Source organism: Stegostoma tigrinum, chromosome 32, assembly GCF_030684315.1.
Source record: "Stegostoma tigrinum isolate sSteTig4 chromosome 32, sSteTig4.hap1, whole genome shotgun sequence".
Lineage (NCBI taxonomy): Eukaryota > Metazoa > Chordata > Chondrichthyes > Orectolobiformes > Stegostomatidae > Stegostoma > Stegostoma tigrinum.
The window spans coordinates 18,374,084-18,391,193 of record NC_081385.1 but is presented as its reverse complement, the minus strand read 5'-3'; the positions used below and the strand labels follow the sequence as shown (position 1 = coordinate 18,391,193).

At 39.8% G+C, this 17,110-nt stretch overlaps 1 long non-coding RNA gene across 1 annotated transcript; it reads left to right on the top strand.

The window, feature by feature from the left end:
• Positions 1–3,930: 3,930 nt before the first annotated feature.
• On the top strand, positions 3,931–11,931 carry LOC125466892 (uncharacterized). The gene is made up of 3 exons (XR_007250526.1): positions 3,931–3,999; positions 10,136–10,207; positions 11,824–11,931. It is a non-coding gene; the product is annotated as an uncharacterized LOC125466892 (long non-coding RNA).
• Positions 11,932–17,110: the final 5,179 nt, after the last annotated feature.

Sequence of the window (17,110 nt, the reverse complement as noted above, 5' to 3'; positions counted from 1 at the left end):
TGATATGGAAGGTCATCCTGGGGCCTGGGATGGGGGTGAGGGAGGAGGTGTGGGAGCAAGTGTAGCACTTCCTGCGGTTGCAGGGGAAGGTGCTGGGTGTGGTGGGGTTGGAGGGGAGTGTGGAGCGGACAAGGGACAAACAGATGTTCACCCACACATCTGCCAATGTGGTATATTATATCCACTGCACCCAGTGTGGCTTCCTCTACATTGGGGAAACCAAGTAGAGGCTTGGGGACCGCTTTGCAGAACACCTCCGCTCGGTGCGCAACAAATAACTGCACCTCCCAATCGCGAACCATTTCAACTCCCCCTCCCATTCCTCAGACGACATGTCCATCATGGGCCTCCTGCAGTGCCACAATGATGCCACCCGGAGGTTGCAGGAACAGCAACTCATATTCCGCCTGGGATGTGTTTTAAAATAAGCGACCATTACCAGAACTGTATAATCAATTATACAGCATTAGGGTGAGTTGTAGAAGGATTGTTGGAGACATGAGGGAAAGCATTTTTTACTCCAGATTTTTGTGGGTGTCTGGAATTTGCTGTTCAGTTTGCTAAATTAGAGAGAACTCTGAATGCATTTAAAGGAAACTTGGGTCAGCCTATAAGGACTGTAACCTGCGAGGCTATGGGCAAGTGCTACAAAATGAGATTAGAACGGGCAGCTAATTCATTCAAACAGGCTAAATATGACAGGCTGAATGGCATCTTCCTTTGCTATAACTTTACTATGGTTCTACAGTTCTTTTAGTTAGTCTCCAGGGAAGTAATTTGTCATATTGGTGATAGCACCCATATCTGTTTGTGCAAAGATCCCAGCCTCCCTACAGAACAGATCATATAAAACAGGCTAATATAAGATAATAAAGTGTGAAGCTGGATGAACACAGCAGGCCAAGCAGCATCTCAGGAGCACAAAAGCTGACGTTTCGGGCCTAGACCCTTCATCAGAGAGGGTCTCTGAAGAAGGGTCTAGGCCCGAAACGTCAGCTTTTGTGCTCCTGAGATGCTGCTTGGCCTGCTGTGTTCATCCAGCTTCACACTTTATTATCTTGGATTCTCCAGCATCTGCAGTTCCCATTGTCTCTGATATAAAACAGGCTGACACTTCAGTCTGTACCAATGAAGTATTATATTGTTAAAAGCCCTGACTATTGAAATATTGAGTCAAATGTAAAGATCAGATTGCACAAAATGAAAACAAGGGGAGTTCCTGCACAACAATTATCTACCAAAAGAGATTAAGTTGTAATTTATCTCATTGCTACCTGTGGGCTGTTGCTATGCTCAGTGTAGTTACCATAGCTACATTTCAAAAGCAATGGTTCAGCAATAAAACAATTTCAGACTTATAAAATTGCGAAGGGCACTGGGTTAGCCATGGGAAATGCAGGGTTCCAGGGATAGGATAGGGGAATGGATCTGGGTGAGATGCTTTTCAGCGGGTTGCAGTGGACTCGTTGGGCTGAATGTTCTGTTTCCACATTGTAGAGATGCTATTGTCTATGGTTTGGCCTCTAATGTTGAAGACATGGTAGTGAAAGAGGTCCCCAGTGTCAATGACAGTCATCCTGAGGGGCAAAGAGAGCAGAACATGCAGCCCAAGGAGGCCAATGGTGAGAGCAAATGCAGGAGCAGGTAACCCGAAGCAGGCTAAGAGTGTGAGCAGACTGCCTGGTACTGGTTGGGGCGAGAGCGGGAATAGGAATGGGAACAGGCAGCCCAAGGTAGCAGTGGAAGCAGGAGCAGACTGCAAGGCATCAAGAGCAGGCAGCCCAGGGTTGGGGCAGGGGTGAGATTGAGCCTGGAGCGGGGTGGTTGAACCCTTGTGAGGAGTGTGAGCCACCCCCCCACCACTATGGCCATGCACTTAAGGCCTGTGGTTTTGAGTTGTTAACCTGGTTTATTAGTTTTTCTACCTTTTTAGTAAGAACGGCTGTCATGTTCAACTTTGTTTTCTTTATTTTTCTGCTTCTGTACCTACGTACTTTTGTACCTATGATGGTGGTGTAAGTGGCGATTTGTAAACTTTACACTATTCTCTGTGAGTACATGTGACAATAAGTCTAATTCAATTTAATATTGGCAACCTTTTCATTAGTGGCCCTATTAAAGTGCATCCAATGTGGAGGGAAAAGCATCCCACCCTGCACATGAGTATACAATCCTAGGAAGGTGTGGTGCTACGTTGCTGCGCAACAAAACTATCCGTTCACTGAATTCAGAGATATGTGCCCTACTGTTTGTTTGGTGGTCACTAACGTTCCTTGTTGACATGTTTGATGATGCTTCTACAGATAGGGGAACATCAAAAATACAATGAGGCTCATTACAAAAAAAACTTATTCAGCAGACTATTGACATTCACCTGAAAGCAAAATACTGTGGATGGTGAAAATCTTAAATGTTTCAAGTCAATTTTGACTGATTTTCAGAACTAAGGAAGAGTTACATTGGACTTGAAATGGTTAGCTCTCTCTTCTTCCCTCTCACAGAGGCTCCCAGATCCTCTGAGCTTCTCACGCATTCTATGCGTTTGTCTCAACATTCACGGGATTTTGTTTATTTAATGAAGATCTGCAATATAACCAGGTGAGTATTCCAGAATTGTTACACTGTCTACTTGCTATTTGATGAATGCTGCTTCTAGGCAGAACAATGACCATCTCATGGTGGTGAGTAGTTACTCCTTCTCAACTTCATGACAAGAACAGGCAGAAAAGGAAGGACAACAGATAGCCAGATAAAGGAGGGCATCATTTCTTGTACTCACAAAAATGAAGGTTGGCACACCAGATAATGCTGCTGTTTGGGTGTTCTCATCTCAAACTTTTACTGCTGAAGACGTGTGCTAATGCTCTTCATAAGAGCCAAGGGCAAAAGACCTTGCCAACACACTACTCTCATTAATTGCAGGTATAGAGGTAAACTCAATACATCACATTCCAAAGTTTTGTTGTTTATTTTCTATAAAACACTCAATCAAAACACGGAGATAATTCGATCACACTGGCTGCACCCATTTCTTAATCATTACCTTTGATGCCAGATAACTTGCCAGCTTGCGTTTGTAGTATACTATTTCTGAGGTGTTCCAAAAGTATTCATTGTAAGTGAGGCAATTCAGGAATGTTTCTCATGAGGCATTATAAAGGCAAATCATTCTTTCCTTAACAACCAAAACTCAGAACACACCACTGTCTTTCGCAGCTTTGGAAAGATTTATGAGTCATTAAAGATCATTAAATTTGAAGTCGTTCAGACCTGGGCTGCCACCTCAGTGGAAAAGACACTGCGGAGGTAATACTTTTATCTGGATTCTGTGTATGGGCTTAAGTCCATGACAGGAGGTGTTTAAAATGACACCTCTGATCCCTGGATATGGTGGTGAAAGATGACTTAGATAATTAAAAACTAACACCACCAAAGCCTTTACAGAGTTGAAGTTTAATCCAGAAGTGTTCAATAGTGGTTTATATAAATGAATGTGTGCATCAGGTCTCACTACAGTGTAAGTGCAGTGAAAGAATTTAAAGTAGAATTGTACCAGTTAAGCAAAACTTGGATTACAATTTTAAACAAAAAATAATACAGTGCTAAGTGTTTAGCAAGTTGAAAGCATGAAACAAAGCTATAGATGGTCAACCAGTGTTTCCTTTTTCACATATCACAGTGACGTGATCAGAAAACCTGCCTGGTAGAAATTTTCTAGGCCCACCAGAAACTTTTGCAAAGGCAGGTAGAGGATTTTAATTAAGTAAGAGGTAAAAAAGAAATCAGTTTCCCAACGATAGATCAAACATTTGCTATTAAGTTCTCAGAATGTTTCAAGTGGGTTGGGTTTCCTGACCTGTTTTGCATTGTGTAATCATTAAGATACAGCCTGATTATGTTACGTTCGTGAATGCAATTCTGTGGTGCTCTGTTAACCAAAAATGGGAAATACTTCTGTTCACAAACCCAACCATCTACCTGTGAGGACTTCTCCCTCCAGTAAGTACAAACATTTTTCGTTGCAAGTAGTTCTCCTACAGCGCAATAGCTGCATTATTGTGTGACCGTGCACGATAGAAAATCACTCCAGAAAATCGTGTTATAGGGAAATTACTATACCCGTACAACAGAAAGTTCCATGATCCAAACACTATCCACTATTCACCAATCGTGTTACAGCCAATTTGTGTTAATGAAGAAAGCATTCTAGCAGAACTACTTGTATTTGTCTCCTTCATAAACAAACTGCTGTTTGCACAAACACATAGTAGTGTTAGTTGAGAGTCATTTAACGGCGATCATCTCATCTGAAATCTGAATTGTTCGTTCTTGTTAAGCATTTGCAGTTTTAAGAGGTGAAACTTGACATGGCTAACAAGTATGCCCAAGTGAATACTGACACCACCAGAGCAGGCATGTGGGACTGAACTCAGAATGGGCTTCTTCTGTGGTTGTATGCCTGCCCTATACAAGTGTTTGGTGAAAACCGTCAGTTGTATTCATGCCCTGAGATGTGATAGAAGATCAGGGACTTGCTGGTGCATGAATGGCCAGTGTTCAGAAATGGTCTGGAAAAGCTAGAAGTAGATTTATTCCATTTTAAAGGAAATATAGATTTAGCCCTGGTGAATGACAATCTTTGATGGATTGAAGTTTCAAAACTTCATACAACTCAGAGATTACAGCTACTGAAGCAATATTTTTACCACTACGTAGTTTCACAGAGGAAACAGTTCGATAACTGCTTCAATCTGTGAAGAAGAAGTTCAGGAAACTCAAGTCAGAGGCGAGTATCAATTCAGTGACATGTTGTCCACTTCATCCTCATTCATTTTGGAGAAGCAAAGACAAAACCAAAGACCTGAAGTCACTCGTGTCCAAGAATGCAGACTGGCAACTGGCATTACTCAGCAACTGACAATACCATTGAATAATGGATACTCTCTGGTACAATTACTCATGGCAAGAAGATCAAAACAGAAATAGCAAAGGTAAAGTGCAATCTCAGACTGAAGAAAGCCTCATAGGGCCATGTGAATGTCAAGAAAATTAGAAAAAAAACCTCAGAGAAGAAAGCAATAAAAGTGCTATAATCACAACACAGGGCAGAAACACTGTCAATTTTAACACCAGCCAAAAAGCCTGGATAAGGAACAGACAAGCAGAGACAACTGGCCTTAAATGAACAGATCAATTAAGATTATATAGTCAATACACCTGAAGGGACATTGAGAGAAACAGGAAGGTTTTGGTCTTACTCGAGCCAATATGTAAGCCTAAGGGAGATTACCACATGATATAGGGCAGGGCTAACTCATACAATATACTTTACCATAAGAATGGTCATAGACCATTACACGCTTCTGGAAACTAAGCAAAACTAAATCAAGATATCAAATCATAGACCCAGATTATTTCAATTTGTGGGATTCAGACTGGAGCATGAGTGGGTATGGGGGCGTGGGATGCAATGATGACAATAAAGATGATGTAAAAAATCAAAGACTTTTTATAGTGCAAACAGAAGCCATTTGGCCCATCGAACCTGCAAACCCTCCAAAGAGCATCCTACCCAGACCCACACCACCTTCCAATCCCTGTAACCCCACATTGGGTTTTTAACCATGGCTAATCTACACAGCCTGGACACTATGGGGAAATTTAGCATGGCCAATCCACCCAACCTGCACATCTTTGGACTGTGGGAGAACACCAGAACACCTGGAATAAAACCCATGCAGACACAGGGAGAATGTGAAAATTCCACACAGACACTAGCCCAAGTGTGGAATGAAACCTAGGTCCATGGCACTGTGAGCCTTCACTACCACCACACCCCAACCCGATGAACAAAAATAAATTGTAGAAATCATGTAAACAAAGGAAAGAAAAATTGCAGGAGATGAAATATTGAAGTTTTGAACAGGGCAATGATGGACGTTATGTTGGTAATCTTACCTCAGCTGAACAGAGCAGACCAAAGAAAGGAATACAGTAGAGAGAAGGCTGAACCTTGTAAAGAAAAAGGATTTAGAAATTAGGGACCTGTATTCAGGAATCTACTTGTCCAAATTTAAATAAAAAAGAATAAGAAGAGTCTTGCTTGAGGGTTAGGATGTACTAAGGTTTCTAGACACCAAAAAGAGTGGTAAGCTTGTAAAAGCGGGCAGCCTCTATGAGCAAATTTAAAGGCATCAGCAGCCTAAAGATCTATCGAAGTTGTCTGTAAGAAGTGGTGTTTGCATAACACAGCTTAAAGCACACACTACCACCATGGTATTTAAAAGCAATTTCACTCCCACAACAAATCTCTGCACAATCATAGTGGCACATAATTTTGAAATAAAGAACTTTATTCATGTAGCTAATTATCACACCCCAGAACATTCCAAAGCATGTAATGTCAATAGATTAATTTTTGAAGTGCATTCAAGTGGCAAGATTGCAACCCATTCGAATTCCAGCCATTTAAATTGCTTTAAAATTAAGCTTTGTTTTGGAAAGTTGATCCCTACCATTCTCAAGAAAAACATAAGAACTTCAATCTGAGCTAGTGGTAACGTCACGTTATACGATTATATTAATTTGGATTTTCTTTTTTTGTGTGTGCATACTGGTACAAAATGTTGGACTATTTTGTTTAGAGGCTTGAATTGGTGTTTACTTAAATACTTTACAGATGCTACTGAGACACTGAGCTGTATTTGAGAATTGTATACAGCTTTCTTTTGAGGTTGATTTTAATGTTGGTTATGTGACTTTGCCATACTGATGTCTAAGAAATAAGCTACAATTTGGAGAGCCTAAAATAAAAACACGACAATTACCATGCTGGAAGCCTTTGTAAATAAAGACATATTATTCTTCTACAGCACTCTCTTTCAAGTTACAATGTTCTTTCAGAGGTAAATACATAATTATTTAGTTCTGAAAATACCATATACCATCAAACAAATGCACTTGTGGAAACACCTTGTTTCATGTTATCCATTCTCAGAAAGTGTGCATCTGGTGGCCGTGTCAACTTTTGTTCTCCATCACAGTTTGTCCTGAAAATGTAGTGACGATACAACACAGTTCCATGTTAGACCACCTGAGGGTCAAAAACATTGTTGTCTTACTGAAGTCATATATTTGTCAGCCTTTACAGCCACCAGAGGAGGGCTCTTGTAGCAGAGATGTACAGCCCTCACCTCTGAGCCACAAGGTCTGAGTTCAAGTTCCAGGTGTGCGTCATAATAAAACAGACTGATTCAAAAATACCTCTAAGATGTTTCCTTCTCTACAGTAATGATCAAACAGTTTGACGCTTTTTTTGATAATCTGACAGCTTTAGTTTTATTTTATTCCTAGATCGTTACATGTTTTAAATTGTTGATCCTTAAATGTTTTAAATTTAAATCAAGTTTCAAACTTCCTGACTTATTAGTCCAAATGTCTAAGCTCTTAATCCTGCAAGATAGCCAACACGCTACCCTCGAATTGAAACCAATGGTAATTCATAATAATTAATATCCCACTTTGTATTTTTAGAGTACAGTTAAATTATGATTTATGACAAATATTAGCTATAGTTCAACTGGTTGCATGTCCAACTATAAATGTCAAGGTTGTGGGCTCAAGTCCCACTCCATCCAGGGGTGGAATTTAATGTCCTTTCCCGTAACAGATATAGTGGTGTATTTAATAGATGGTGATGGTTAGAGATTCCAATGTCTTCCTGCTCCACCATAATCGAGTGTGTGACAGGAAGAGCCATGGATGACCTTCCTATTCCACTGCCAACTGAATCCCTAAAGTGTGTAATTAATGTTCACATAAGGGCCTCATCCTGCCGCAGCTGGTATGCACCCAGAGGCAGCTGGGGGAATACCCCTAATGTAGGAAACCAAAAGAGTATGCCAGTATTTCTTGTGCATTTCTGAAAGTAAACTCAGTACCTGATTGAGAGACGTGTCATCAAGAACAGGGAGACCACTGGGAAATGGCCCCTGCCGTGCTGCCACCCCATTGTACCCTCCTACCCATGCTCCCCCAACCACTAGCCCCCTCCACCCACCACCTACTTCACCACCTAACTTGCCCAAGACCTGCAATATCCCTCTTACCAAAACTGACCTGTGTATGACCTCTGGATATAAGCCTTGTGTACCATCAGCAGCAGCCCTGCTGCACTGTCAAGCAATGAGGACTTGCTGATCTCTGTTTGACTGACTGCTCCCACTGCATTATTTGGGAATTGATAATGTAGTGAATCATAGGATTCTTGGGTTAAAACTAAAAGCTGCTGCAATTTGAGAATTTCTTGTCCTTGCAAAACGCATGTGAACCTACGAAGCATGTGAAAAGATATGATTAAGGGAAGACATGAATAGGAAGGATTCGTGACAAAGGAGGAGAACCGCACAATCAGTCATGAGTCTTTTGACAGTTGGATGGTGAAGGGGAATTGATATTGAACAATAAAAGAGAGGTGTTACTTAAGATAAGCAGCTGGTCAAGTCAATAGTTAAGATAGCTGACAAGGAGAGTGTCATATTTAAAGTATAAATATGCCAATCGAACAAAGATATTTTGAGTCAGTTTTCTAAGAGGTGGAGTCCCCTATGTGCACACTTATGATATAAACCAATTTGATTTACTTACAGCTACCTTTGTCAAGTGTTCTCGCTATTATCAGACAAGAGTCAGAGTTTGAGAAGTTATCTCTGGTGCCCTGATCAATAATCTCCCTCAGTCAATACCACAAAATAGATTGTCTGATCATTATCACTTTGTTGTCTGTGGGAGCTTATGGTTCACAAATTGGCTTTTGCATTTTCTCCACTACTCGTGGGCAGACTACATTTCAAAAGTACATGGGATGAATAACATTCATGAAAAGTCCCTTGCAAATGTAAGTGTCTTTATGATAAAAAGTAAATTTAATTCTCCATCACAAAGAGATACTAAAGCTTTGCAGATTATTGAGAACACTAATGACACGGGACAGTTCATGACACGTTCTCAGGGCAATGAAAGTATAAAATGAGCCTTTGGCTGAAATATAAAGCTATTTTCCATGACACTACCAATTTCAATTAAAAATATTTTGGCAATAATTATGTGGTTTTGTTTTACAAGGATTATATGCCATGTAAATATTTTTAATTTTTGAACAAGTAGCTTCTTCATTCATTTAATTATGACATAATTGACGCTCATTGCTCGATGGAGAAATCAGAAGGATACTCAAGTGTGGCAAACTAATCATTATTCAAAATCAGAACTATTTTTCTCTTTAATAACTAAGTATTCCGAACAACTTGTTTGATTTGCCAATTATTGCAAACAATCCATGCTGAACTTTGAGAAAGTAACATTACTGATATTGCATGGATTTGAATGATAATGGGCCCAGCTGTGGTATGAAATAGGATGGTAGCAGCATGTTTTGATAAAGATTTAATTGAATGGAGAGGAACTGATGAGATCTGATCAAATCAGAAATCAACTCCACTATATGATGAGATTCAAGCTGAATGATGTTAGGGCAACCTATGAGACAGTTTGAAACCCAAATGTTCATTATTTTTCTTTAGTGTCATATATTTAAGTTCTTCTCCCCATTTACTGATCTCCCTGGGCAAGCAAAGGTGTGCTGCATATTCTATACAACCTCTCAAACCAACCAAACAGAAATCGAACGATCACATTTCCTTCCTCCTGGTGGGAAAGTGCTGGCCTCCACTCTGGACTTCTCCTCAATCCATGCAGAGGTTAGAAACTCAACAAGAGGAACATCTTTTTATACGGTGCTGTTAATATAATTAAAACATTCCAAACTACTTCACAGGAACGCAATCAGACAGTAATTGGCATCGAGTCAAGGAAAGAATCATTAGAAAAGGTAACCGAATTCTTGGTCATAAAGTCAGATGTTAAGATGTGTGCTAAAGGAAAACAGAGATAGATGCTTGTGCAAGAAATTTCAAAATTCAATGGTGCAAAGTGAGAACTAGTCCAGTATCCCACCACAATTACATTAAGTTTTGAAACACGAATGCTCTAAAGATTGCACCACTTACATTTTCACTATTACACTTTTGCTTGATGCATTCAGCATTTGTAGTGATCACATGGAATTATTTTGCAGTGAATATCTTTGAAGGAAAGGTCTTATGACAGCATTTGTGGAAGACATCACAGAGCAGGTGCAATCTTACATGTAAGCAAATGTTATTTTGTATTATACCTAGCATTGCAAAAAGTCACCATTTTCACGTTATAACTTTAAAAATGTGATGTTACAATTATATAAAAAAGACTGCATATAGTTAGATAAAAGCTAAAAGCTTAGATATGCTTTGGAGGGAATATCAGTTCCACACAGTTTACAGGCATTGTAAATGGATTTTTCAACTTTCACAGTGGTGAGATAAATGGTGCTAAATCAGACAGCAGTAACCTTCTGCTCAGTCAGAAAGTAGACGAAAGGAAATAATATGCCCCGTCCTTTCTCAACTTGGGAGTATTTTGGTATGTATAACAGCTGCAATAAAAACATTTCTTCTTAGATTGGACTATGTCTATGTCCTACTGAATAGGCCCAGTCAATATAAGTCAACAGTGACAAATGGTCTGTTTAAGCAAGGCCGATATAATTGGGCCCATCCACATTTTTCTCTATATTAAAATGAAATTACAATACCAAGTTTTTGCAATACTGTATGAAAAACACAATTTGATCAAACTGACAGCAATTCATATGAAGCTAGAACTGTTTTGTGAAGTCAATAACTATAACCTTCCATGATCTCAACAAAGCCCAACAGGCAAAATCTGACTGGGTGCAAAACGAATTGGCATTATTCATTTGGAAAAACAGCTCTAACTTTATCAGTTGTCAGCAAGCAATCGATTTTTCATAACCCCTCATGTTTAACATTTCAGCCCTGGTTGCTGGCATAATCTTGTTTTCGATGTTCATTTTCATACTGTAATAACTCCTAAGGCAAATTAGTGCGTGGGCAAAGTGAGTGGCCAAGGTCTTTGCCCAAAGGCTGGCAATCTGTAACTAGAGGGCATAGGTTTAAGGCGAGAGGGGAAAGATTTGAAATGGACCTGAGGAGCAACCTTTTCATGCTTGTGGTGTGTGTAGGGAATCAGCTGCCAGAAGAAATGGTGGAGGCTGGTAGAATTACAAAATTTAAAAGGCATTTGGAGGCCATGTAAATACAAAGGGTTTAAAGGGATATTGGGCCAAATGCTGGCAAATGGCACTAGATTAATCTAGAATATCTGGTCAGCATGAGCAAGTTATTCAGAAGGATCTGTATTCATGCTGTACATCTCTATGATGCTGTACATCTCTATATTCCCCAAAAAATTTTACAAAATAAGTCTTCTGTGTTCGAATAGCTGTGAATTCATTGGCCAAAATTATCCTCAATAGGTTGAAGATCTTTAGCAGCTATTTTTCTGAAACAAGATATTTTGTGATCATGTCAATGTTATCATTTGGTTCAAAATACAAACCTCTGAATGGATAACCAAATCATGTACCTTGGGTTCTTTCCTTGTTTGCAGAACTTCTCTATCATATCAAATAACCATGAGAAAAATTTCAATTTCTGTGTGTTACTGGGAGCGCACCATCACCAATTTCAATAGAATCAATTATTTGCACCTATTTCAAATCATCAAGAACGTTTTTTAAAAAGACATATCTCCTCCTAGCTATTGTGTATGTAATTGTGCTTTCTTTAGTTTTGTTTATTTATCTCAGATGTCAGTTATCAGTTATACATTTTATTTTACCAAAATGTTTGCATTCATTTTCAGATTTCGGTGGAGAAATCAGAGAACAAGCTTCAAGCTCAGTAAACTTTATTTATTACAAAGATACAGTTATTTCAACTTATCTTAATCACCATCTTTATTTCTAGATGTCTCAGGTAAATAAATTGCATTGTACAATCTGTGTTGATATGGAGTTTTCAACAACTGAGCCTCAAAAATTGGCCTACATCTAGATTAGAACTCAGCCTGTCTGGGTATTGAGGGATTCTTTAAAATTACTGAGAGGACCATGAAAATGTAGTGAATACTTTGAAATAGAACTTTTACCTGATAATAAATTGAACTCTAATTTACTGTAAGTCAGATTGAATACCTGCATTGTGTAAATTCTACAATCCTCTACTGGGCCGAAAGAATTGAATATTTTGTAAAGTTATTGTTTCTTCAGTTACCTTTGTAATTTCATGTATAAGTCAAGAGTTCTCTTTATTAAAAAAAAGAACAGTTATGTTAACTAAATTTGACCTTCTGAAATTAAAATCAGCAGAATAAGAAGATTTTTTACATTGTAGTTCAATTTATTTTGAGGTCACATCTGAGAATAACAGGTCCTTTAAATCTTCTTAGGAGATAAACTTCAGCAATCTGATGATTTGTGTCTTTTGGGCTTCACAGGGAGATGTTCTCAAACTCTTCACATAAAAATAATTGGAAATCCAATGCAAAATCATTTACTAGTTTCATTGTACTACTCTCACAGATTAATTAAAATATCAGTTAGTAGACCACGTAACATAAAGGAGAAACTGGATATGCACAGATATCATCAGCCAATAAACTGTTCAATCCTATGAATTATATTTACTGCATTCTAAACAATAATCTTCTTTGGGAAACTCACAACTCTATATTCTTTACAGCCACAAAACCAAGTTACGTCAATTGATGTGCCCTAATGGTATCTCCACTGGTATTAGTCTAAATATTACTGCTCTATTGTACTGACTACAGACTTAGCAAAGACCTTGTCTTTCATAAACCATATTGACAGAAAGTTTGAGTGCATATTTGAACGTAATTGGAAAGGTAGCTTGATACTGCAACAAGGATTTGGGATCACACACAAACTGAATTCCCAAACTGTAGGATCCTGAAAGTGAGCATAGATTGGAAAATCAAACAGTCATGTTCACTGGTAACAAATGCAATTAATGACCAATGGAAAGCAGAGCTAAATCTTAGATATTTTTGGCTAAATGAAAATAGTGTCAATTTTTCTGAGAGTTTTTCACGGCAATGCCCTAGTGAGATTTCTTACAGCGCCTTGCCAAACTCACCTCATTAACTAGCCAGCCCACTGTGGCATTTCTCACATCCAACTCTATCCCCATCTAACACTGTACTGTTCTCAGAAGAATTCACTCCTCAGCAGATATTCACTGAAAGACCAAAATGCCTTACAACTAGACAAACTCTTTCATTCCAAAGCTGCCCTCTTTGATGATGGACAAATTCTGAACAGGTCGTAGATTGAGAAAATGATGATGCAATTCTCTGACAGGAACACTGTGGTCTTAGAAGAGAGGATGGAGGACAGGCAGAGAAGGTCATGCCACCAGATCCTGAGAGCCTAGACCAAATATGCCTCCCAGGTCCGTGCTGTGTTGACAGTGCAGAGCAGTGGACAGCACTGCTATAAGAAGGTCAATGATTTCTGATTTGCCAGGATTCATTCCACAGTCTTCATCCTGCTATCTCACACTCACTCTATCTCTGCAACAGAACACACCTCCCACCAAGGCTGTTGCTCTGCCACTCTCATTATTGGCTGCAACATCTTCCTCAACTCTCTCTGCCCTCCCTCATAATTTTGCATGCTCTCTGCACTGCATATACTATAATATGCAGCTCTCTTTTTAATAAAGAGAGCTCATTGACTTATTCATGAAATTACAAAGGTAACTGAAGAAGCGGTAAATTTCCAACTTCCCCATCCTTGAAGTCATGGTGCCCCAAACCATGGAAAGAGACGCAGTCCCCTGACTAAGAACAGCCCAACACAGTCCCCAAATGACCGATCCCTCGGACTGATACAGGAGGCAGCCCTTGACTTACAGTGCCAGGACTCGCTGACTGATGGGAAATGGAAAATAAGGAAATGCCAGATGAATCAAACAGGTATTTTGCATCAGTCCTCACAGTAGATGAGGCAAATAACAGGCCAGAAATAACAATTAATTGTGTGGTGAAAGAGGAACCAATTGCTGTGATCCACCTGATTTTATTACTGGATGAGTTAGATCCCAAACTGAAATCTGGCTTGATGGATCATATTTTATCTTGCTTTTAACAAGGTGGCCTTTCACTGAAATATAAATACAGACTGCGACAGGTTCAGGTTTAACAATAAAACAGAAGTTTATTACACAAAGGAAATTAAGATAAGATAAGGATGTAAATTATTTACATGTAACACATATATAAAGATTTGGAACACGTGGTAAAATACAGCCCAATTAATCCCAAAAGCACTCTGTTATAGAACTAACATCAGAGAAAGTTCCCTTTTCTATCATATTTTAAGGTTTAGTTTAATTCTGCTTCAATTCCGAGTCTTTATAATCTGATAACCCCTTCCTGGAAGCTTTATGCTACGGAGCTTAGATTTTAATAGCTTTAAAAGTCGTATTCAGGGTTTTAGCCAAACACTCTGTTCTGTAAATTTAAAACGAAACTCATTATACAGAGGAAAATTATTCCCAAACAGTTCTAAACTATTTTACTTGTTTTGGAGCATCTGTTTCATACAGCCAGCTTTTGCTAAAATTTCTGCAAACCTGTCAAACTGAAATGTAAAATGTTTTTTTCAAGTTATGATTCCCCAGTCAAAAGAAAAGATAAACCCCAGGCCTAAACTGAAAGGCTTATGCACAATATTTTACTTTGTTCACTTGTAAAATCTATCCCAAGGTTTAAGAAATTACTATTAACTTCCATGAATATGCAGACCAAAACCTCCATTCCACAAAGACAAACGCAGTTCAAAACTCCAAAATAAATTATATTAAAATACAGATAAATCATTCTCCTTACGTTATATTTTAAAGAATTACAACAATCAGGAAAATTGTACACAAGAGATTATTAAAACTAAAAACTGATGAATTCCCAACTTCTGTCGGACTTCATCACCAGGTCTTGAAAGAAGTGACAGTTGAGATACTAGATGCATTGATATTCAATATCCAAAATTCAACACATCTGGAAATGTCCCATCAGATTACCAAGTATAGAATGCCTTGATTCAAGAAATGAAGGTGACAGAAGATTGGTAACAGGACAATAGTTAGCATAATAAGATAATGAAATGTGAGGCTGGATGAACACAGCAGGCCCAGCAGCATCTCAGGAGCACAAAAGCTGATGTTTTGGGCCTAGACCAGGTACAGTGGATGCATCCCTCACACCCCGCCCCCGCCACAACCGCCTCAAGAGGATCCCCCTCGTTCTCACACACCACTCCACCAACCTCCGGATACAATGCATCATCCTCCGACACTTCCGCCATCTACAATCCGACCCCACCACCCAAGACATTTTTCCATCCCCACCCCTGCCTGCTTTCCAGAGAGACCACTCTCTCCGTGACTCCCTTGTTCACTCCACACTGCCCTCCAACCCCACCACACCTGGCACCTTCCCCTGCAACCGCAGGAAATGCTACACTTGCCCCCACATCTCCTCCCTCACCCCTATCCCAGGCCCCAAGATGATTTTCCACATTAAGCAGAGGTTCACCTGCACATCTGCCAATGTGGTATACTGCATCCACTGTACCCGGTGTGGCTTCCTCTACATTGGGGAAACCAAGCGGAGGCTTGGGGACCGCTTTTCAGAACACCTCCGCTCGGTTCGCAATAAACAACTGCACCTCCTGGTCGCATACCATTTCCACTCCCCCTCCCATTCTTTAGATGACATGTCTATCATGGGCCACCTGCAGTGCCACAATGATGCCACCCGAAGGTTGCAGGAACAGCAACTCATATTCCGCTTGGGAACCTTGCAGCCCAATGGTATCAATGTGGACTTCACCAGTTTCAAAATCTCCCCTTCCCCCACTGCATCCCAAAACCAGCCCAGTTCGTCCCCTCCCCCCACTGCACCACACAACCAGCCCAGCTCTTCCCCTCCACCCACTGCGTCCCAAAACCAGTCCAACCTGTCTCTGCCTCCCTAACCTGTTCTTCCTCTCGCCCATCCCTTCCTCCCACCCCAAGCCGCACCTCCATCTCCTACCTACCAACCTCATCCTACCTCCTTGACCTGTCCGTCTTCCCTGGACTGACCTATCCGCTCCCTACCTCTCCATCTATACTCTGCTCTCCACCTATCTTTTTTTCTCTCCATCTTCGGTCCGCCTCCCCCTCTCTCCCTATTTATTCCAGAACTCTCACCCCATCCCCCTCTCTGATGAAGGGTCTAGGCCCGAAACGATAGCTTTTGTGCTCCTGAGATGCTGCTGGGCCTGCTGTGTTCATCCAGCCTCACATTTCATTATCTTGGATTCTCCAGCATCTGCAGTTCCCATTACCAATAGTTAGCATAATATCTACCAGAGGGAAAATTCCGGCTCTATTATTAAAAAGCTGATTGGGTGCTTAAAAATGTCAAAGCACTCAAGCAAAGTCAACATGGCTTCTAAAAGAGAAATCATGTTTGACTAATTTATTTCAGGAAAATAACGAGGGTACATGTCCCTAAGATAGAGCCTTGTGTGGTGACATTATTTGCATTTCTTTGTGCTCTTACACTTCTATACTTGAACATACATGACAATAAAAAAATCAAACCAAAATACAATGTGGACAAACACAGGTTGTCAATGTGGTGCACTTAGGTTCTCAGAAGACATGTGATGAAATGCTACATCAATGGTTACTGTGCAAAATATGATCTGAGGGCATTTGGGGTAACATATTAGCATGGAGGAAATCTGAATTCAGTTTTTCCCTGACATTGGATTCTGTAAAGATTCAATAGAACATAATGGGCTTTCTTTGTCGCAGTGGTGTGAATTAATTTGTATATATTTTCAGCATGCTTGTACTAATAGGAAACAGGAAAAAAATCATTAAATATCCAACATTACAACAGGTGATTCAGAAATACTGCATTAAAATTCTTGCAGGCTGTATCATTTGGGAATCTATAAGGAGAAGGTGAAAGGTGTTCTTATGGAACATAACATTTGTGTGCGTGCTAGTCTCATGGGTGTTTAAAATAGATGGAAGCAGAATTATGCAGCAGTTAAAACAATGTCAAACAA